Consider the following 24218-nt stretch of genomic DNA (forward strand, 5'->3'; position numbering starts at 1 on the left):
CTGGCATAAATTCTCGACCATCTCACACTTCTGTTTAATCAGTTTTCTGTTTGACGTTTATTCAGCTGTGTGAAAACCACCCGGGGGATTAATAAAGTTTTATTTTATCTAACCTAATCTAATATCTTTAATCTCAGCCAAACCGATTTACTCACGAACAAATAAAACACTGAAAAACGCCCAACAATAAAACTTTTAGGTTATCTAAGTGACTTATATATTACGTTTAACCTGAGTAGCGAAAGTCCGCGGTGATCTGAAAATGATGTGCCAGGAGTTGTGCCGTTCTCGGTGGCTTCAGTGACCCTCGAGCTCCCGGCTCGCTATCAAGCTGGTGGGTAACAGACGTCTCCGAAAACGTCGAAGCACTTTTGCAAATATGCAATACCTTGATAAACCGAGCAGATATTTGAAGTTTACACAGCTACATTCTCGCCTGAAAATATGTTAAAAGTTTATTTTGTGACCCAGAAAGATTAATAAAAGTAATTTTAAAACTTAGTAGCGGCCGCCATTGCCGGAAACTGGAGTTTGGCTGGGCCGCGCTATGAATTCTGGGATATGGTGGGCCACGAAGGACACACCCAACCCATCCTTCAAATTCGGGGAAAAGGAGGACGCATTTGTCGGCTGCATTCGGAGGAGTCCACGAATTTGGACAGCCTTCGGCGCGTCGCTGTGACGTAATCGGTCTACAAATGCGGCCTCAGGAGGATGCAGCCCATGAATTTGGACACGACCACTGAGTAGGGAGGTCCAAATTCTGGTCCATCTTCATCTGTTACTGACAGCAGCTGAGGAGCTGGATCCTTGTTGCACACCTGAGGAAACAAAGTCACAGTGAAGCTTTTCTTTATGCTGATATGCTGTATCACATGACTGCATACTGCACTTTTTAATTGATCCCATCCTGAAGTCAGTATATTTTACTGTTTGAGAAAGTAATTCATGCCTTTATTTCATCCAGGCTTGATTACTGCAACAGAGCATTTTGGAATCAGCCGTGCTCTGCTCTCTCGTCTACTACTTGTTAAAATGCAGCAGCCCGACTCCTGACAGGCACATGTAAACAAGACCATTTTTCCCATGTGTTGGCTCTTTTTCACCGGCTTCCAGAACATTTTAGAAAAGACTTCAAAATTCTGTTTGTTTTTAAGCCTAAACGGATTAGCACCCTCTTAACCTCACACAGTTCTAACAGAACTTAAAGCTCTGTTTTATTCCATTTATTTGAACATTTTGGTCAACCTGTATCATTTTTAAATTGTGCTTATAAATACATTGACTTTACATAGAACGATTCTGCACTATTAGACGTGTTCAACACAAAACCGCTGTTGAGCTGATGGGAAATAAGACACCTCAATGTTACGCGGCTCAACGACAGGAGCATTGTCATTGACATCTTCCAGCTGAATGATCAGGGTACCAGTTCCTGTAGCTGGGACTGCATCTGGTAACAGAACAAACACATCAGGAGAATAACATTTATTACAACAATATTTCACTTTGTTGAAGAAACCCAAGTTCATAGTAATGCCCACAGACTTTCCTCTAGACCTCTAATCCTTATAACTGGCACTTGGCTTTTAAAACAAAGATTTGAGGGCTACAACTAATGGCTGAGATCAAATTAATTACTGAATTACTAATTATTAAATGATTCAAATTAAGGGTTGCAATGTTATTAGTTGTGAATGTCCCAGGAAAGGCCGTTTGTGCTGGAATTTATATTGAAAAAAGATTCCACTCCATCATTCAGTAATCAGTCTGTGCAATATAGAATTTCTTGTCTTGCAACTTTATCGGGACATTATACAGGCTAGCCCAACTTATCCAATTTAACAAGTGTTCTTCCATAACTTTTCAGAAATGGGAATTTTATTAAAAGTTATAAATTGTAATAGTCTTAACTGCCACCTACCATTATCATATGCACCAATGATTGCAGTGTATCTGTTGTTTGTGACGAAGGGAGCCTCTCTGTCCATGAGTCTTCTCACTTTAATAAGGCCTGTGTCCTTGTCCACGTTCAGCCAGCCTGCAGGGTCAGTCAATATTTTGTACCTGTACAAGACAGTCACAGAAAAGATGGCAATACTGTGCAGGCAGGATGATTACAATTAGCATGTTTCACAATATAGCACAATGTGTTATTTGATTTTGGACATCCTCCGCTTTCTCCTTAGGCTAAATACACGGTGCGAGAATTAAACACATTAACTGTTACAGGGTTCTTGCATCATTTAAAAATACTGGTGGCCACTAGTACTATCCATCAGCCTCCTAGTAGATGCAGCTATGGTATGAATTTGAATGTCCTAAGTTGCCTCATTCTTGGGTTATCAGATTCACAAACTTTGGTGTCCATGGCGCCATCCAGTAGGGTGGTGACAATACCTCATGTGCTTTTTACAACTAAGGGTTTTAAAAAAATGCTTTAAGACCTTAACATTACAAATGAAGACAATGTCAATATAATCAACTGTATTTGGGTATTTTATAAGCCTAATATACTACTATGGTAGACAGCTATTTAGTGTTTTATCGCTATAGACAGTATTCTGTGATTTTATCTGCCAAACATGAGGACAGTGAATCAATTTCGACCATCAAACAGAAGAAGGAATCTAAATACTTGACATTTATCTGTGAGATTTAACCATTTAGGGCAGGGGTGTCCAAACTTTTTTCACTGAGGGCCACATACATAAAAATATAGGAGGGGCTGGGCCACTTACTAGAAATTAGGTATAAAACCTTAACTGTAGCGTATTAAAGTTAGAAAAATCATTTAAAAGTGGTCAAATGTGTTATATTGTTGAATATAATTAAAGACAAAACTGCCTTCATCACAGCTTTCCATAAATGGATCTTTATTGATTTATTCAGAAAAAGCTTTGGTAGCTCATTCTCAGAACAGCAGCCTCAGATTTCTTCTTGGACAGAAGATTTACAGCACAGAGAAAAAACAAAGGGGAAAATGGGACGGGTAAATTTCAAGCTTGTTATTTAAGTTCTTAGTGTTATGTATGAACCTAGAGTTATGGTGTGCTATGCAAGCCATCGCCAGTAGGGGGCACCACGCCCAGTTATATGTGTGTGTAACTTCTGTGTTATCACAATAAAGAAGAAGTCAACTAGTAAACAAACTATCGTGTGTGCAGTCTGACTCGGCATAAGCTCTATAGTGTACTGACACTACAGTGGAAATATAACATAAATTGGCGACGAGTTGTGACGTCTGGAAGACTTGGCCATCTACTGAGCATGTACTGACTGCGTGGCCGAGTTTGGACGGAAAACGGACGATCGCGTGGCGAATTAGCATCGGAGCTAGCTGCTAGCTGCTTTTTCTCCGACGAGTCAGAAACGACAGTGTTGGCTGTGGACAGCGGATACATCATGGCTGGAATGATTGGACAGATGGACCCCTTTGATGATGCTGGTGAGCAATGGGCAACGTATATTGAACGTTTTGAGCATTACATCCTTGCTAATGACATTCAGGCTGAGAAACGAGTCCCGGTGCTGCTGAGTGTGATGGGTCCCAAGTCGTACGGTCTGCTGCGTAATCTAGTGGCTCCAAACAAGCCTGGGACAATGCAGTATGACAATATTGTGGGTGTTTTGCAAGCTCATTTTGCTCCCAAACCGCTGGTAATAGCTGAAAGGTTCCGGTTCCATAAGAGGAATCAGGGGGAAGAGGAAACGGTCGCACAGTATGTGGCGGTGCTGAAAAGACAGCCACATTGCGAGTTTGGTGCGTATCTGGAAGATGCTCTACGGGACAGATTTGTGTGTGGATTAAAGTGTGAAACTGTGCAGAAGCGTCTTTTGACTGAAAAGGATCTCACGTTTCGTAAGGCAGTTGATTATGCTGTGTCGGCAGAGACAGCAACACGTGAAGTGCAGCAGTTGAGTGGTTCCCTTAAAGTGAATGCGGTGCTGTCACAAAAAGGTGATAAATGTCGCCGCTGTGGGAAAATGAATCATACTGATGATGACTGCTGGTACAAAGACCGTGACTGTCACCAGTGTGGGAGGAAGGGCCACACGAAACACATGTGTAAAGGTAGAGCCAGAAGCAGCCAAGATTGGAACAGGAAAGAGAAAGAGGGAAAACCTGAGCTGAAAGGCAATGCAGTTAAAAACAAAGCAAAGGACAAAATGAGGAGAATTCATCATGTTGCTGCAGAGGAAAGTGAGAGTGAAGGAACCAGGCTCGACACTGATAGTGAGTTGGAGCTGTATTCTTTGTCTCGAAAAGAGAAATATTCACGTATCTCCCTAATGCCTGTAGTTAACGGGAAGAAAATGGAGATGGAGCTGGATACAGGGGCTGCTGTGTCTTTGATCCCATGGGAACAGTACAAGAGTATGCTGAGTCAGTTGCCGCTGCAACCCACTGACATTATGCTGAAAACATACACTGGGGAGCCGCTGGCACCAGAAGGGGTCATCAAGGTGCAAGTTGAACTGAATAAGCAGCATGCAACACTACCCTTGTACGTGGTAAAGGTGGATGCTCCACCACTGTTTGGTAGGGAGTGGCTGAGAGTTATCAAGCTGAACTGGAAAGACTTAAAGATGGTCCATGCCAGAGAGCAAAGCGGAAATGACAATCTGGAGGCTGTATTAAAGAAACACTCAGCTGTTTTCTCTAAGGAGCTGGGCACAATGAAAGGAATTAAAGCCAGATTGACTCTTAGGCCTGATAGTGTCCCCAAATTCTGTCCACCACGTAACGTGCCTTATGCTCTCCGCCCTCGGGTGGAGGCGGAACTGAAACGCCTGACTGAGCTTGGGGTGATCACACCAGTGGAGCATAGTGATTGGGCTACGCCCGTGGTCCCTGTCAACAAGAAGGATGGCTCAGTGAGACTCTGCGGTGATTTCAAGGTCACTCTAAATTCGCAGCTCTGTGTGGATAAGTACCCACTTCCACGCATTGAGGACCTGTTTGCTTCTCTAGCAGGAGGTCAGCATTTCAGTAAGCTAGACTTAGCAAATGCCTATCTACAGATGGAGGTAGAAGAGGAGTCTAAGAAGCTGCTGACTATTTCGACTCAAAAAGGGCTGTTCCGATTTAATCGTTTACCTTTTGGAGTGGCGTCGTCACCAGCGCTGTTTCAGAAGGCTATGGATCAAGCGCTTCTCGGCCTACCATACACCCATTGTTATCTGGATGACATCCTCGTCAGTGGTCCTGACAAACAGACACACCTGAGAACCCTTGAGGCAGTTTTGAGCAGGCTGGAGGACTATGGCCTGCGTCTCAAACAGGAGAAATGCCTGTTTTTCCAAGAATCAGTGGAATACCTGGGCCACATAATTGATGCGGCAGGGTTACACAAATCACCAGAAAAGGTGCGAGCCATTATGGAAGCTCCAGCACCAGCTGATGTCAGCCAGTTACGTTCTTTTCTGGGAATGCTCAACTATTATGGACGTTTCATACCTGATTTGGCAACAGTCCTGAAGCCGCTGAATGAGCTACTCAGTAAGGAGAAGAAATGGCAGTGGACATCAGCCTGTGAGTCAGCTTTCCAGAAAGCTAAAGAACATCTGGCCTCACCAGAAATACTCACCCAGTACAATCCTGAACTGTCTCTCCGTTTGGCATGTGACGCTTCACCATATGGAGTTGGAGCCGTGCTCTCACATGTCATGCCTGATGGTCAAGAATGGCCAATTGCTTATGCTTCACGAACCCTCAGCAAAGCAGAACGAAACTATGCTCAGATCGAGAGGGAGGCGTTGGCAATTGTTTTTGGAGTGTGCAAGTTTCACCAGTATCTCCATGGTAACAAGTTCACCTTGCTCACTGATCATCGCCCACTGACCTCCATTCTGAGTCCAGTAAAAGGTACACAGTCAATGGCAGCTGCGCGAATGCAGCGTTGGGCGCTCCTTCTGTCAGCATATAATTACACCTTGCAGTATAGGAAGGGGGCACATCATGCCAATGCTGACGGACTGTCACGTTTGCCTCTGCCCCTTGCACAGAAAGAGAAACAGGGAGCGGTTGAGGTATTCTACGCATCTCAACTGGACACATTACCAGTCAGTGTCGCCGAGATCAGACGTGACACTTTGTCTGATGTCACTTTGTCTCGTGTCCTGGAAATGGTAACAACTGGACGTTTTCCAGCAGCAAAGGACACAGATCAAGAGCTGTCACCTTATCTGCTGCGCAGAAATGAACTCACAATACAGCAGGGATGCCTAATGTGGGGCGTGAGGGTGGTTGTGCCACCTAAGCTGCGCTCTCATGTCCTGAAAGAGCTCCACACTGCACATCCAGGGATGGTGAGGATGAAGAGCTTAGCTCGCAGCTATGTTTGGTGGCCTGGCATTGATTCTCAAATTGAGCTTCAAGCTAAAGCCTGCCACTCTTGTCAGCGTGTGCAAAAAGAACCTGGGTTAGCACCTTTGCACCCTTGGCTGTGGCCTTCCTGTCCGTGGGAACGGATCCATGTGGATTTTGCGGGTCCATTTGAAGGTCACATGTACCTGGTGGTGGTAGATGCACATTCCAAGTGGCCTGAGGTGCATATTATGGATAGCACCACAGCTGGTAAAACCATACAAGTGCTGCAGGGTCTCTTTAGTCGCCATGGCATTCCCCATGTCCTGGTGAGTGATAACGGACAGCAGTTCTGTTCTGAGGAATTCAGGGTGTTCCTGAAAGCTAATGGAGTCAAACACATCCGCTCCGCGCCGTACCATCCTGCCACTAATGGTTTGGCTGAGCGTTTTGTGCAGACATTCAAGCATGCACTGAAAGCTTCCAGGGGTACAGCACCTGTGCAACAGCGCCTTGACACGTTCCTCTTGACATATCGCAACACTCCCCATGCAACAACTAGAGAAACGCCAGCTATGTTGTTCATTGGACGCAAGCTGCACTCTCGACTGGATTTTCTGAAGCCCAGTGTGGCCGGAGCAGTGCGTCGGTCACAAGATGCTCAACAACAATGCCGACAGCAACACTCCAGGGACAGACGGTTCACTGTTGGCGAGCCTGTCCTGGTGCGTGACTATAGGAAGGGAGAGGACAAGTGGATGCACGGTGTCGTACTGGAGAAGACTGGGCCAGTGTCATACAAGGTGAATGTGGGAGCCCAAGGAGTGTGGAAACGTCATGTGGATCAGATGCTGACACGACCAGAGTCAGTATCTCAGCAGGTCACAGTGGATCCTCCGACAAGCTCTCAGATGTCACCAGCCGAGAGTGGTAGTGACACCATGCTGCACCCTTGTACATCTCTGCAGGAAGAGACTGTTGAACAAGTTCTGGGGACCACTTTACCTCCAGAAACACCCCAGTCTCTTAAACCATCACCGTCTGACTGTACGCAGGTTACAGAGTCTGTAAGACGTTACCCAGTGAGAGTCACTAAGCCACCCGCTCGTTATCGTGATGGGTGAGCGTATTAAGTAGTTCTTTGAGAATGTTGGGGTTCAGAGACATTGTTCTCAACTACAAAGACATTCATACAGAAAGAAACATTAGTTCCAGTTTTCATGAATATTGTAATAAAAAAAAAAGGTACTACTTTGGTTATGGGAAATGTTTCTGTGGGTGGTGCCACGGTCGCATAGCTTAGTGGGGAGGAGATGTTATGTATGAACCTAGAGTTATGGTGTGCTATGCAAGCCATCGCCAGTAGGGGGCACCACGCCCAGTTATGTGTGTGTGTAACTTCTGTGTTATCACAATAAAGAAGAAGTCAACTAGTAAACAAACTGTGTGCAGTCTGACTCGGCATAAGCTCTATAGTGTACTGACACTACAGTGGAAATATAACACTTAGGCTTAGCAAAACATCTATTAACGTTCGTTTGAAACGGTTATCAACATTAACAGACTGAACTGGACTTAATAACAGGAGTGCATATAGTTTTAGTAAATTATTCTGAAGTATCAGCTGCGCTGGGTATGTAAATCGGGCCATCCAGCCGCGGTGCTGATCCGACGCCACTCGTGCCAAAAATCCAGACAAATGTCACTTGATCAAGGAGCAGATCTGCATCAGAGGAGATCAGCTGACTTTGCGTGTGCTTTGACTGTGCACAGCGGTGTGTACTCTGTGTGTTAACAAGAAAAACGCATATAAGAAAGTGGTGCGCAAAAGCAGGGTAGTGACAGAATTGATGCGCATTATTGATATTTGAAGCATGTGTACCTGCACATGCATGCTTATTAACACACGGGTACTGTGGAATATATTTTTTACTCACCTAAAGAGCTCGTGCTCTCGTCCACTCCCCGCAAAAAAAATTAGCAGCTGTGCGGCGTCTGTGGCATCGGTGCTGTCATCGCATGCGATGGAGTAAAAATCAAAAGCACAGCTTTACCAGACAGTTGCAGTTTAATGTTGGCTGACGAGTCTTCAGTGCGTCGCACAACTGTATTTCTGGACATGCTGATGTTGTTGAAGTCCTGCACTTTTTCCGGGCACATTATTTCGGTGACTTTAACGAGGCCGTGTTTTATGAGGTCTCCATCTGAAAAAGGCTTGCCATGTCTTGCGATGAGTTGGGCGACCTCATAGCTGCTATTGGAGCCTTTTCCTGGACAATTTGAGCACGAAAAAAATACTGTTTCTGACCCCGCAGGATAGCTGCCCTTTGCTTTAATTTCTGCTCTCGCTCAGCACCAGTGTCGGATGCATAGGTCTGATGTTTGGTTTCATAATGACGTCGTACATTATACTCTTTCATAACTGCCACAGTTTCAGTGCAGATCAAACAGACACACTTCCCCTTGAATTCTTTGAAGAAATATTCACTCTCCCACCGTGTCTGAAATTTTCTACATTCACTTTTGGTTCTGCCATGTTTAGTAACTTGGGGGTAAATTTCTTCTGTGATTGTCCTTTTTGGTGGAGCAACTGCCTTGATCAACAGCAGCTCCCCCTGGTGTTAAAACTAAGAAGTGCAATACACTCAAGCAAAAGTTGAAGTGCGGGCCATATTCTATTCTATTTATAAAATTACTTGAGGGCCAATTAAAAATGGACCCGCAGGCCGGACTTTGGACACCCCTGATTTAGGGTTTCATCCACAAATTTAATCCTTAGTTCCTTAGGAAAAACCTGACTTAGGGTTTTAGCTCCAAACTTAAGTGATTTTTTAGAAAGAAATAGAATTTTTGCAGCACTTATGAGGTCAGTGATACATTTTCTTTAGCAGTAGAAAGTCTCTCCCCCCAACCCCGACTTACGAGACTGTCTGCTTGCGTGCAGTGTCTGGGTCTGAAGCAGGTTGGAAGGAAGGGAGAAAAAACAAAAACACAACATGAGGGTGTTGGCACAGATATTCTATAAGCTTACAAGAAATCATAAAAATGCTGCCATCACATGACACAAATATTCATAGATGATAAGTATCTCCCAATATTATGCAAGAATTCCTGATCTTCTTCCTACCTTTGCAGTAGAAAGGATTCCTTCCTGTTTGTTAGTTCCTGTTTTTACTGTGAAAAGTCCATCAGGATCACCACTGATGATCTTGAACTTTGCGTTCCAGGCTGGAGTTTGTGGTTCATCCTCATCTGTTACTATCATCCTAACAATCTCAACATCCTTTGTGTTTTCATCAACTGTTGGCTTATACTGTGAGAAAATAAAGGATGAGTCAGAAATCACGGCAGTGAAAACAGATCTAAAGTCTCCTCACTAGGAATAGAGAATAACGGCCTCATTTTGTAGTCTGTGTCATTATATTAGGTTCATTACTTAATGCAAGTCCACAACTGTGCAGTAAATCATTGTTTTGTGTCTTTTGGCACAAAAAGCCACAACTCACAATTTATGGCAACTGTGACCCAGAGTGAGAAGAAGCTATCATGCAAAGACTTTAAATACATCTGAGCATCACTGAGCATCGTTAGTTTCCTTGTGGTTTGTTTTGAGAGATTTAGATTCAATAAAATCTTTGCCATTTATTGGAAGATCATTTTGTATGTATGTAAATGTAATTTTGTCATGAACATAAACCCATTGTGGGTTTTTGCTGTGTCAGTATGTGTGAGTGCAACATTAGTAAGGCAGTTAGATACAGACTGAATGTGTTCTGCTTTAACTGCTGCCTTTTCACTCTGTTAAACAGGACGTTTCCAGTTACTTCATACTTACTAAGCTCTGAGTGAAGACTGGAGCGTTGTCATTGCTGTCCGTCACCGTGAGGATGACTTTTGTTTGTCCAGTTAACCCTTCTCCCGCCAGATCTGCTGCTTGTACTGTCAGAGTGTACTGTGGATATTTCTGTTAAGAGACGAGGACTGTTAAGGTAGATCAGCTCATCAACAGGAAGGAGGAAACACTGACATCAGTTTACAGACTGTAACACAGCCTTCAGACTGACTAAAGCTCTTCATCTATGAAGGCCGATTCTGCTGAAAAGCTGAAGCTAAACTCATTTAATATTTTGCTTATGACAAACACTTGCAAACATGAGGCTTTTGAGAGGCGTGGCCAAACTTTTTGAAATAAAGTATTCCTTGACCGTTTGGCATGAGGCTGTGTGCAGTTGCTCTGTGAAGTCAGTCTCAAAGAGTTTTACGATGCTGCACCAGAAACAGATTGCTCTGATCTCCTGTAGTCTGCATGGAAGACACAGACTTGTCTGACAAACTATTTGCTAAGTATGAAATGTGTGTCCAGAAGTACGACACAAACCAGAAATGTAGACAGATAAACTAGACCTATACTTTAGAGGCTGTGTCAAGTTTCACTATCAAAAAACCAACATGTTTTTTTGCAGCACCCTCTTTGTGACTGATTTCCAGCAGTGACAGGCAGACTACTGATCCTGATTCATTATGAAATGTTTTTCAGCACTGTGTAAAAGGACACTTGTGTGTTAGATGTGTTTAACAAGTCTCACCTCTCTGTCTAATCCTCTACCAGTGACTCTGATGCTTCCAGTAACTGGGTTGATTTCAAACATGTTGTCAGTGGGCAGCGGTGGGTCCTGGTTCAGAATACGATAGCGGAGATCTGAGTTGTCACTATTTGGCTCATCGTCGTCTTTGGCCTCAACCCTAACCACCTCAGTCCCTGGAGTGGAGGAAATAAAAATGACGTTCCTGAAGGTCTTCACACTGCTTCATTTACAAGATTTACTGAATAAAATGGACGTAATCCAAAAAGTCTGCTAATTTCCTTCCAACCCAAATCATTCTCTGGTGCTTTAGGTGTTATTTTGATCGTCTTTAAGTCTCTGGTATCTTGAGATTCATTTAATATAGTGGACTTGGTGAAAACTCCATCATGGATAAGAATTATAAACAGGAACAAAAACCAAAGAAGTCCAGAGGTAATAAGGTTTCTATACATACCGATGGCCGTGGCCTCAGCAACATTTGCGTTGTACTCCACCGTAAAATAAGGTTCGTTGTAGTTCTGGTCGATCACATCGACTATAATCTCCATAGGAGCCTCATCTTCTTCTGCTCCTTCTACCACAGCACGTACTTCAAACTACAGAGAAGATTTTAACATGTGTCATTTAGAAAGTTTCAGATTCACCTTTAAACGGATTCAATTATCTCTACACGTTCAATCTACACACAAAACAAACAAGGCAGAGTTGATTGTTGAGTGAAGAGACGTCGTTACAGTGCATTTAGATGATGTGAGGTGACACGTCTTGTTACTTGACCACTTCTGCCTCTCATAATGGTCATTTTATGTTCCATTTCAAAACAACCAAAATTATCTGAAATTTCCAGCTGGAAAAGTTTAACAAAGAAGAGTCTCAATACTTCTCCAAACTGAATATTTCACATCAAAAACCTGTTTTTGCTCAACTATGCAGTATTGTCTGTTTAACATAACACTGGAACAAAGTAAGATGTTTTTTTAAAAGAAAGACGAAACACCGTTTTCCAATGGGGATCAAAATGCAATAATCAGGTACAAAGTGAGGATGATTACCGTGTAATGAGCTGTTTCCTCTCTGTCGAGTGGCTGTGTTACATACAGATTGCCCGTCTCTCTGTCCATGATGAAACGACCAACAGGAGGCAGATCAGCTCCAGGACCAGTGATGCTGTAAAAGATCTTCCTTGTTTTGCAAGTACGGCGGACCTGGACAAAAAAACCACAGAACTGAGTTAAACCCCTGACTCCAACAAAAGTTAGTGTTGAACAACAGCTACAGCAAAGAGGTGCCTGAGGTGGAAGGCAGGTTACAATTTTCTACATGCTGTTATCGGGATTGTAAGAAAAACAAGACAGTCCCCATAATCTTTAATTACAATACTATATTTGGTTAAAATTTCTGATGGTTCAAATATGTTATTTTCTTTAGTTGTTGTAAAATAATGTGTGCCCCAGTCTCCAATGAGGAGAATTATTCCTCTCTCACACCACAAGAGGGAGCATCTCCTGAAATGAGCAGCTCTGGCTGCCAGGCCACTCACCATGAGGCAGTGTGCCTAACAAACGCTGTGTGAGACTGTGTACAAACCTGTAACTATGTGCTATGTCCATATAGTTGCAGAATATACAGTAAAGGCAGACGCACAAAGCCACGCTGGTTTCTATTTCTTGTAATCTAAGTGTGCAACAGGATCATTCAATCAGTCATCTTGTGATCTCTGAATAAGGAATTATTTGAGAAGACAAACAAATCTTATTACTGAGTTTTGTTGTGGCACACATGGGACAGTTTGCTCTCTTACTGATCATCTAACTAATAATCAATGAAATCTCTCTGACTGATGCTTATTTCAACAACCAAACCTGGCTGGTGTATTTCTGGAGACATGAGTAACTGCAGGTTAGTGGTTCTATTTTTGTCAAAATCTGTTCTCTGTTGTTGTTGTTTTGTTTTGTTTTTTTATAATTTTGTTTTACATTTATGTGGATGTTCTTGGAACAAATGATCTGCCCATTGTGCACAGCCACGTTTTAACTGGTACAATCACACACGAGCATTTTACAGTTGTTCTTTTCAAAACAGTATTTTAACGATTGCCAAACCATGCTGCTTTCAAGTGGCATTTGAAAATGACAGCGACAGGAAATGTGAAAAGGAGTATACCCACTGTTGTCACGGTCCTGGGTCGTTTGACCCAGCGTTTTGTGTTTAGTATGATTATTGTCTTCTGTTCTAGTTTATTCTGATTTTGGTATCCTGTGTCCTCCCCTTGTGCCCTGTTCGTGTCCCTGACTTCGTGTTGTGGATTTCCTGTTTTATTTTGAAGGTCTGTGTCTGTTGTCACTGTGTTCAGCTTGTATCCTCCGGTTGTCTTGTGTATTAGGATCAGCTGTGTTTCCCACCTGTGTATCATTACTAGGGATGGGTATAGTTTAGGTTTTATCCGATACCGGTGCCAAACCGGTACTTTTGAAACGGTGCCGGTGCTTAAACGGTGCTGAACCGGTGCTTAAAGAATGGAAAAAACACAAACTTTGTCCAAAAACCTCTCGTGTTTAGCTGTTTTCCACTTTTTCTTTGGTCATTTTAGCCTTTTTGGCCAGGGTGAAGGGAGCATCTGCCATCAAACAAGAAGACAGCCGCATGTAACTACGAAGGTGCTTGCTAGTTCACCTTACATGCATTAATGTAATAACGTGGTTAGCCTATGTGAGGATAAAGGAAAATTGCTTCATTGCTACTATATATTTCATAGCCTTGCCATAGCATTAATCATACTGCATATAGCTTTAAGATGGCCTTGAGACATTTAAACATACTGACACCATATTAATCTTTCACAGGTGCAGTCATAACCATTTTATATTGTTATATCTTCCTACACATATTGCAGTTCTGTGCCCATAAAAGAGTTGAAGCTTTCCCAGGTAATTAAAGGTCACAAGCTTCATTCAGCGCTATGTCTGGGTGATCCATTGGTTAGGAAGCCGGGAGCTTAAGAAAGATTGCACACATGCTTACAAAACACATATATATATTACATATAACCTAGAAACAGATTTGAGTAGAGGCCTGAAGGCACTCAGTTAACATGCTGCACTGGAGCTTCTGTCTTGACAACAGGTGACGAGTGGAGAGGACCAGCCCCTGGAGACCACAGAGGCCCGAGTTTATTGCCTTCTTTGGAAGAAGATGCCAAAAGAGGAACCTCTATGCTGCAGTTAATTCTTAAAATACATGAATGTTCTGTACATGCAAATTATGTGATTGTAAACGCAAGAAGGGGCGTCATAATACCCTGATGCTATAAAAGCAATCTGAAGTATAATTTTGGCGAAGACCTTTGCTGATGTGTGCAGTGATTGTCTTCCCGCGCGTGTACTTCAATAAAAGATCGCTTTGACCCAATCCTGCTGGACTGTCTTGGTTTTGTACTCTCCACCAATTTCGAACCCGTAACACCTACTCAACGTAAATTACACACGAACAACATTAAGCTACTTGCCCAGAGAAGAACGGCTGCTGCTGCCATCATCATCAAGCACTTGTTGCAGGCTGCTGAGTTTGCATCTTTTGCTGTGAAGTACAGCCAGACTTTTGACCGCTTCGCCTTGGGCATTTTTAATCTGTAGCTCTGCTCTAAAAGAACGTACGTACCTGGGCCCGCCTACTATCCTTGGAAAGGTAAAATGATTGGCTAGAATCCAAAGTGTATCACATCTCAGGGAAAAAAAGCACAGAAATATAGCACCGAAATGTGCGCTGCTTTTCGGTCTGGTTACTACCGGTACCCATCCCTAGTCATTACCTGGTCTCCTTGTGTGTGTGTGTGTGTGTGTGTGTGTGTGTGTGTGTGTGTGTGTGTGTGTGTGTGTGTGTGTGTGTGTGTGTGTGTGTGTGTATATCTAGTGGGTGTCGGTCTGTGCTCTTTGTCGGCTGGTCTGCGTTTCATGGTGTTTTGGTTCTCCGGTCTGTGTCTCTCTGCCCTTCACCCCATTTTGTCATTATTTCAGGTTTGCTCTTAGTTTGCCCAGTTTAGGTTTCTTCAGTAATTTCTCATGCCTCATTGCCTGTTTTGTCACTCCGCCACTTTGTAAATAAACGTCACTCATATCATCAGTCTATTGCCTGCATTTTGGGTCCTCATTCTCACAACACCTCACGGCTCGCCCCGGCAGCCGTGACAACTGTAAAGAAAACCAAATGGAAAAAATCCTGTGGCAAAAACAAAAAATTGAAATATGCTTTAGAATCAACTTTTTGTCACAAGATAATTGAGGTTCCCTTACTTGAGCTACTTTTAAGGGATAGTTTCCTCTCTGATTCTCAGGAACATTTACTGGAGGAATAACCCAGTCTCTCTTCCTCCTCCTCAGTCCTTCACCTGGCTCGGGAAACTGCAGAACAGGCACCTGAGCATCAGCTGCATTCTGGGAAAACAAGCAGACATTTTGTTTGATAGAAGAACACTTCCAGAACTGGATCAAGTGCAACGAGGAGGATGAGATACATTGGATGTACTAGAATTATGTTGACTGTCGAAGGTGGCTGTAACAACAAGACTAGCTCTGAAACCCACTAGCTAAATGTAACCAACCCTTCCATGTGCAGCCACATAGTGTTAAAGAGAAACAGCTCTTTGTGTCCAGAGCATCCAAAATCATTAAAAAGGTACTTGAGGTTTCATGCTCTGAGTAAAGAACAGTATGATGTAAGTGGGATGTTTTCTTTAAAAAGAATTATTTTGAGAAGAAGAACAAATGGGTTTCCTTTAGTGTCTAATCTTACTGCTGAGCCCACTTTAATACAGTGATGCTCACCATGCTCACACTGACAGGAATGGTCAGTTTGCGGCCTTGTGAGTCCCAGGAGTGGATGAAGAAGTCATGGTGTCCTTCATGAAGAAAAACTGGTCTCTTTACCTGGAAGAAAACAAATTATGTTAAAGATTTTTAAAGAAGCTAAAATGTGAGAAACATTCAGACTTTGTCAAAGTAAAAATTGTTCATTAGCAGTCTATGATACAGTGCTCAGCCGTCGAAGAAACTTTTGCTCCTTTTCAAATATGTTGCAACATTTCAGGAGGTTTCATGTCAGCAAAAGCTCAAATATCCTCAGAGCTAGAAACGCTCGGTTCTTTTCAGCAAAAAATCCCACAAACACTATTCATCTAAGATTGTCAGTTATATATTGTTGCAGTACATCCAAATGTTTACCCACAAAACAGTACCAAGCAAGTCTTTGAATCTGCACTCACCATCAGTACACCGTCTGTCTTTACTACAAAACGTTTGTCAGAGGTGTCGAACAGAAATCTTGTGCGATCTGTGCAGTCAGAGAAGCCCACTGAGAACAGAGAGAGTAGTTATTGTTTAACTACTGCAGTTCATGAAGAGACAGAAAAATAAGTGGCACGTCTTAAATGCATAAGAACAGAAGTCATGAAAACTCAAAATCAAATAGAAGTTAAGAAATATCTTATGCTTATTAGCTCTATGAAGACTCAAGTATCAAAGCTGCAGTAAAATTGGTATTAGCTGATATCATGCCTGGTATTAGTTCAGCTACTCTGTGAGTATGTTATCTGCTTTAACCTGCATATCTGCAAGCTGCTCTGAAACCAACTTCAGCTTCAGGTGTGGTGAAGTGTGCACATGTGATGTGAGATGTTTTGTCATCATTGCGACTGTGCATGGCAAACAAATATTTTTGGTATAGTGACATAGTGGTTAAAACTTTGGCTCACAGCAAGATGGTCTTGTGGTACAAACCCAGGAGCTCCAGGTGCAATCGTTTTCTATCACTGGTGAAAAATGTGCTTGATTAAGTGAAAATTTCAGCATTGAAATTCTCAGCTATTTGAAATGTGCTATTTGCTTTTAACCTGTTGAAGGCCTCTCAGAAACAAATCCTTACTAAGTGCAACTTTAACCACTACTAACCAATATACAACCATTTTCTGTTATTACCTTTGCCCAGTACTGTGCCTCGTGTCAGGTAGTTTCTCGTCACACTGAAAGTGAGCTGATCTGACTGAAATCCAGGTACACATGCTGGCTCCTCAGCAGTCACTAAATTTGGAGGCTAGGACAGAAGAAACAGCACTTTAATGGTTGCCACGAATGATTCAGATTCCTTTAAACAATTACTTGTGCATACATTTGTAGATAGATCACCAGAGACATTACAGAGTTTTCAAAAGTATCACCATGCAAGAAAAAAGACTTGTTAGTGCTGTTACTTTCTGGTTCCCAGCAAAAAAAGACAAATAATGTTGATAAGTAGGCACAGGGCAGGACTGTGCCAGGACTCCAATTTGTTCATGTAAATGGAGAGTCCTCTTCACACACTGAGGTTAATTATGGAGTTCCACAGGGCTCAGTGCTAGGACCAATTCTGTTTACATTATACATGCTTCCCTTAGGCAGCATCATTAGAAGACATAGCATACATTTACACTGCTATGCTGATGACACCCAGCTCTATCTGTCCATGAAGCCAGGTAACACACACCAATTAGTTAAACTGCAGGAATGTCTTAAAGACATAAAGACCTGGATGGCTGCTAACTTTCTGCTTCTAAATTCAGATAAAACTGAGGTTATTTTACTCGGAAATGTTGTCGATGTTTTTTTGTTTGTTTTTTGTTTGTTTATTAAAAAAAGAAGAAGTCTATTTTAAGAAAAAAGGGCAGTGTTTAATCATCACCTTCTGGGCTCATATTCTGTCCTGTTATCTAATCAACCAAAATTTCTCATTCTATTTGGAAATCATGGATTCTTTGGGTTAAAAATGTGAAGGACTGTCCTGTAGTGATGTGCGGATCGATCCTGAAATATCGATTCCTCCGATATCAATCATTTATGTTCTAGAATCGATTCTTACATTAAAATATCGATATTTTAGTAATTTAGGGTAAATTTGTAGTTTATCATTAACAGGAACACAGTGGAAAGAAACTATAACATTGGATTGTCTACATTCAAAGGAACTACTTCCTCTTCCGCCTTTCAAAGTCATGTGCGAAATACGGCTGTATAAACGTGTTGCAGCCCCTTGGCATGCGCACTCACAACAATGGCTGAGCGTAATTGGAGTCATGTGCGGACGTATTTTACCTCCACAAACAGGTGAGGTGTTGCCGCAACACCACTGACCTTGTCAAACACCTCAGAGTAAATCATATCACAGAATGTGATGAATGTATGTTGAGGCGAACTGAAGAGGAGGAGTGGAGAGGGACAGGTGCTGCTAGGGCGAGACAGACGTCTCTCACGGAGTCCTTTAGTGCTGCAGGCTGGCAAGGTGTTCAAATAGCGCACAACTTCAGGTTTTTTATTTCTAAATGATGAACTCTGCATTATTAACTGATAAGAACAAGTAATCTGATGTCCTGTAATCATTATGACGCTATAATTTGAGATACAATAAATAAAATAAGTTTTTGTACAAAGCATCGGTATCGGATCAGTATCGTCGATACCACCCTGAATTTTACTTGGTATCAGATCGGAAAGGAAATCAGTGGTATCGCACATCACTACTGTCCTGCCTGTTGTGCAGCTGAACTCCAAGTTACACTTTCACTGAACTGTAATGCACCTCCACAGTGATTTTTCAGAGAATCCTTTACGTATTTCAGCAAGACTATGCCAAATTTCTTTCTACATGCAATCCGACAGCATGGTTTCGTAAGAGCAAAACTGTCTGCAGGCTAGACCTTTCAGTCACTTCAATTCAAGACAAATTCAATTCAGCAGAACTAGAAATGAAATGAGAAACATGGCAAACTATTGAGAATCTAAAATCCTTTATCAGTCCAGTGTAGGAAAAATAAAGGCTTCTAAAACTGCAGCAACTGGTCCCATTAAACATAGAAAAGCGTGTTGCTAGAAGAGGTGATGCAGCAGAGTCGTGCTGTCACTGGCATCTATGACCAAAAACCCAATGTTACCCTCCATTTTTAAAGATAGTTGCAAGTAGAATTATTTTTCTTATAGAACATTTGAACTAATGTTCAGTATTAAAATTATTTTGAAAATGCAAAATATGTAATATGATTTAATATATAAATATGTAAGATATATATTTCTTACCTGAAAAACAGTTAAAATGCACCAAATTGCAAACCAAATGGCCCCCATGTCTTTATCTCAGTGGAGGCAGAGCACAATAACCAATGATCTCGTCTCCTGAGGGTAGTTACAGCAACTGAACGTTCACATAGACAAGTCTCTGCAGCTGCTTTCAGCACATGACGTCAGCTTGTAGAAGCTCTGGCTCTGTATTCCTGATATGGTCATGCACACTGAACACACCTGAGCAGACAGATTCCAGTAGTTTCTGTATTCATGAACATGTAACAGACATACAAACTGAAAGAGAAACCAGCCAAGACTGGTCTGAACTTCAACAATCTTTAACCGACCTTAAAACTTCATCATATACAGAACACACTCTGTCACATATGCTTTAATATTTTGCGCTTTACATAGACTTTACACTATATATTTGCAGCATAGAGAAAGTTTTATAATGCAGCTTCAAAAAATACACTTTTAAGAGTAAGTCATGTAACTTCTGTTTGTCTGCAACAATGGAGAACCATCTGAAAAGAATCAGAATTGCAACTCTTTTGTTTTTCAGCATGACAGTGACCCCAAACACACAGCCAGTGCAGTAAACTCATACCTGGATAAAAAATACACAATGGAATACTATCAGTCATGAACTGGCCTGCCCAGAGGCTGAAGTTCGACATTATTGAACCATTTTGGAGTCATCTTGACAGAGAATGTAACAAAAAGCAGACAACATCCAGATAAGAGCTCTGGAATGTCCTGAAGACCTAGTCCTGAAAAATACTTAGAGAAATTACAAGAAAGCCTAAGTGAGTTTAGGCTGTGGCGAAGAATTAAAGTGGTCATTCCCAATACTGACTTTGATGCTCATTTGAACTGTACATAGTGTTTATGTCTAATATACTGTATTTTCATGTGTTTGCAGGTTCCATTAAATCCCTTTAGCGATTCCCTATCGTGATAAATTAATTATAAATGACCAAATTACCTGAAAATCTTCATGTACAAATATATCTAGGGTTTACAGAGAATGGTCTGGAAATGAAAAATATAAATAAAATCAGTGAGGGACTGCTTTGTTCAAACATGGGGTTTTTGAGAGCAGACATCAGTAAAGAATTGCTAGACTGGTTTTATCTGATAGAAAGGCAACAGTAGAAGCTCAAATGTTGAAATAAATGAAATATGACAGCAGATTTTTTTTAAACTGCTAAGTGACATAGAAGGTCATTATGGCTTTACAAAGCATGAAAACTGAAAGATGAATTCAATTGCAAGTCGTTTACAGTGGCTGTCCAAATACTAATTTAATACCAGCTTAAAAACAGTTCCTTCATTACAGGAATAGCTATTACAATGATTTAACACCCTAGAATAAAGATAAAATTCTGCCTGTTGGCCTTAAATTAACATTCAATTAAGTACAGTATTTTCAAAGTACTGCATTTTCTGGAGGGGGGGGGGTTGTTTTTGCTTTGCTTTCGCTCTTCTTTACAGTCCATCCCATACCAGCTCCATGGGATTTAGGTCTGGAGACCATGCCTTGTGATAGTGAAGGAAACTGTACTCACTGACAGCTTGACTTTCTTTTCAATTTCTCTGTAGGAAAGACCAACATTTTTAAGTGTGATGATGGTCTGTCTCTCTTCCATTCCCAGATAGCAAGGAAACATTGAAACAATGTTGAGTCAATATCAGGCGACGTCATTGAAGCAACGTTGAAGTGTGACGTTGACCTAACGTCACTCTTGCACCCATTTTTAACGTTGAAACAACGTCAGGTTTTGATGTTGAATCAATGTTGAAACCTGACATTGATTCGACGTTATATTTTCTAACACTGTTGACATTGAAACAATGTCAGATTCTGATATTGAAACACTGTTGAGATATGGTATTGATTTTCCACCTCTTTCGCACAGTTGCTTTTTATTGAAAAAAAACAAAAAACCAAAAAAGGTCAATAGACATGTATCATTTGCAAAATACTTTATTAAAAGACAAAGTTTCCTATTTACATTTCTATGTTTCACGTCACTTTTTATTATTTACTCCGGGATGGGGATGGATGATGGGCGTCCTGCGTGCCACCCGTACGATCTGGAGCATATCTGAGCCATTTCTGGACTGCTTGAGCAAAGACCAACTCAGACATAGAGTTCGCCCCTACCTGCTGCGCCAGGCCATCTAGGACAAAAAATAGACACACACACAAAAAAAGGGAATTAGAGCACATGAATAAGCTCTTGTTAATTGTCTTCAGCAGGGAGAAAGTATGTAAACTCCTAGGCTGATAAACATGAAAGTCACCAGGCAGAAATCAGCAAACTGCCGCATTTGATTCCCAAAGAGCTATAAGCTGAAAATGCGATATGTCTTAGCATGGTGTGCCGTGTATCCTTTAAAAAAAAAAAGAAAACATGGGGTCCTCGGGCTGTACAAAGTGTACAACCCGAGGACAAAACAAGCCGAAGACCAAAGACTCCATCTCCAGATTAACCGGACATGAAAGTCTTGTTATTAAGAAAGACAAAGTAATATAGCAAAAAACAGACATAGGAAATGTGAAACGCACCCAGCACATCAATTGATCCCTTTATTGTTCACTTTAGGCTCATAAAACTACAATGTTAAAACTTACCAAATATGCATCTGCACAGTGCTGTCTCTTTAAATGCCCTTTTTTGCTTTGTCTGGTCCTTGGTATTTTTTCCCCTGCCCAGTTGAGTACAGAGGCCAGCTCCTTTGTAATGGCATAAACCATTACACAGCGGACTCGCACCTCCAGTGTGGTCCAGCAGCACCAATCAACGCAAAGCGTCTCACCTATAGACACATTTTATGAGATGGAATTAGCGAGTCTCATGTCTTAAATGTGTATGCAAGTGCCTGTGTGTTTACTTCATGTAATTGATGATAGAAACATGTCATTTAGTTTTCTCTAAAGCCTGATTTTCAAGTCATACAAAGAATAAACCAAAGTATTGGCAGTGCAATGTATTTCTATTCCCTTTTGTTGGATATTCATTTGTTAGTTCTTGTAACTGCTAAAAGTGTTTACTAGTTTTTGCCTGTCACATATATTTGTTATACCATGTAAACTGTGAAATTCCAAGATTTTCAAACTTGCCTTGCAATAGTGGCTTCACAGAGTCTCTGGAATCTACAGAAAAAAAAATCACAACAAGATGACATTCAGGAGTATAAACTGGTGTTTTGAAGATAAGAGTACAATGACATTGTGATGCAGCTTTAAAGCTTTTTTAAAAGCATACCATCTATAGGGAAGACATCAGACTGCATGCTGGCGAGATCGCAAAGCTGTGTCGGTTTGTGCCGGAGTGGCGAAAGGTGCCGGAAGCTGGGTGGGGCATTATGATGGTTGCTATCAGTGGGCTGGGGGGCAGACTGCGGAGTGATAAGGGCTGTTTAGAAAAAGATCATTTTTTAAGTATTTAAGAATACAGACAACTTGTCAAAAAAGTTTCCTCGTGTCAGACACAGATATGTACACAGACACTAGACAGTATTTTATTACCTGGTATTTTCACTCGAGGGGCCTGGGGAAACCGTTTTTTTGTAGGCTGCTCATCCTCTGAGTCCGTATATGTGTACAGGGGATTTGGTCTAAAGAAAAGAAATTAAAAACGGTCTTAAGTAATTGTAAATATGCTTTTGGCATATTGTTTCCTAAAGTTAGTTTGATTTCTAACAACACACACAGGAAACAGAGACGTGCAAGAAGGTACAGCATACAATGAATTTTTGAAGTGCACAAGTGTACACGGCTTTGCATTTTTAAAAAGTTTACAAACTTCCACTTTTTGGACTATATTATGTGGTGATATTGCAGTATGCAAGCACCACAGATATGTATAAAAGACAAGATCATAAATTCTTAACAATCAAAGATATGTTTGTGAATATAAAGGTTTTACTTGTGCTTTCTTTTAAGACTGGTCTGGGTTTCTTCTTCGGACTGAAGGTCAGACGTATCACAGCGTTCACATGGATATCTCTGAAGACTGCGTTCTGCTTCGTGAAATGTGCCTGGAAATACAAACACAATGTACGGCCAGACATACATTACGTGTGGACAAAAGGTGCAAACGCATAGAAAAATCAGCGGTTTCAAAAATACGCTGGTACGTGTGGACGTAGCCTTATTCATTATTCAAGGCACAAACGGAAAGTCATGTACGCGTGCAACGTAAAGTTAGGTGAGCGTGCAACGTACAGTCACGTGGGCATGCTGCGTGAGCTTTCAAACTGAGTCTAAAGTTTTCGTGTGCGAATTGAAGCGAGTGCTCTCCAATCATCAAAAGTAACAAAGTCATTGAACACGTTTATACAGTTAACTTTACGTTTATCAATCATATATCACAGATTTAGAATTTTTTGTAGTACTAAGCAACTACAGAGCGAAAGTCTGGGTCAAGCGCCGAGGCGACGGCAAGAACAAAGGAAACCTCGAAGCGTTAAAGCTAGCTTTGTAAGGGAATATAACGAAGAAATTATGAAACAAAAATGTTTTCTTTGTTGATATACTTTGTCCGCAGTGCAATTTATTTGTTGCCGGATTGTAAGAAGTAGACACAATTAAAATAACAGTAAAAAAAAACTCGTTAATGTACAACATTAACAAGTTTTTTTTACTGTTATTCAAATGCAAACATGGAAATACCGAGTAGGAAAAAAAAATCATTCATTCTTACCTTATACTAATCGTGGTGCAGGCCAGTGCAGTGCATGAACTGATGCCTTCTCCGGTCAATTCCGCTGAGAGTAAATTAAATGTCCCGCTCTACTGTAGAAGACAATGAATACCGGGGGAGGGGGGGGGGGGGGTGTACCAATGTGAGAGGGGTGCTGCGGAATAGTCCAAGTGATCGCTGCTTTAATTTCCCGGTCAACTATACATAAATTGCACGTAGACACGATTTTTTAAAGCTGGTGAACTAGACCAAGTCATTGATAACAAATGAACAATAAATCTACTTTCTCTGGTACTTTATACCCGATCAGTTGCAATGCAATTTAATGCTCAACTACAAATCGATGGTTTTTGATGGTGACCGGAGCCGAATGATCGTCAACTATAAATAGACGTTTTCTCGATGTTGTTGTTGTCACCTGGTCGACTATAAATAGATCAAATATCAATGACAAAAAAACAACGGTGAATCAACATCGTTACAACGTCTCTATAGTAAGACCGTCGGTTTACCACAGTATTTCAAC

The 24218-nt window shown here is 41.5% G+C and overlaps 1 long non-coding RNA gene across 1 annotated transcript; it reads right to left on the bottom strand.

Annotated features, from left to right (window-relative positions):
- Positions 1-22524: 22524 nt before the first annotated feature.
- Positions 22525-23911, bottom strand: LOC134639638 (uncharacterized). The gene is made up of 3 exons (XR_010095378.2): positions 23693-23911; positions 22916-23027; positions 22525-22604 (listed from the first exon to the last, which is right to left on the bottom strand). It is a non-coding gene; the product is annotated as an uncharacterized LOC134639638 (long non-coding RNA).
- Between the last annotated feature and the right edge of the window lie 307 nt (positions 23912-24218).

The sequence above is a fragment of the Pelmatolapia mariae genome, linkage group LG13, assembly GCF_036321145.2.
Source record: "Pelmatolapia mariae isolate MD_Pm_ZW linkage group LG13, Pm_UMD_F_2, whole genome shotgun sequence".
In the NCBI taxonomy this organism is placed as follows: domain Eukaryota; kingdom Metazoa; phylum Chordata; class Actinopteri; order Cichliformes; family Cichlidae; genus Pelmatolapia; species Pelmatolapia mariae.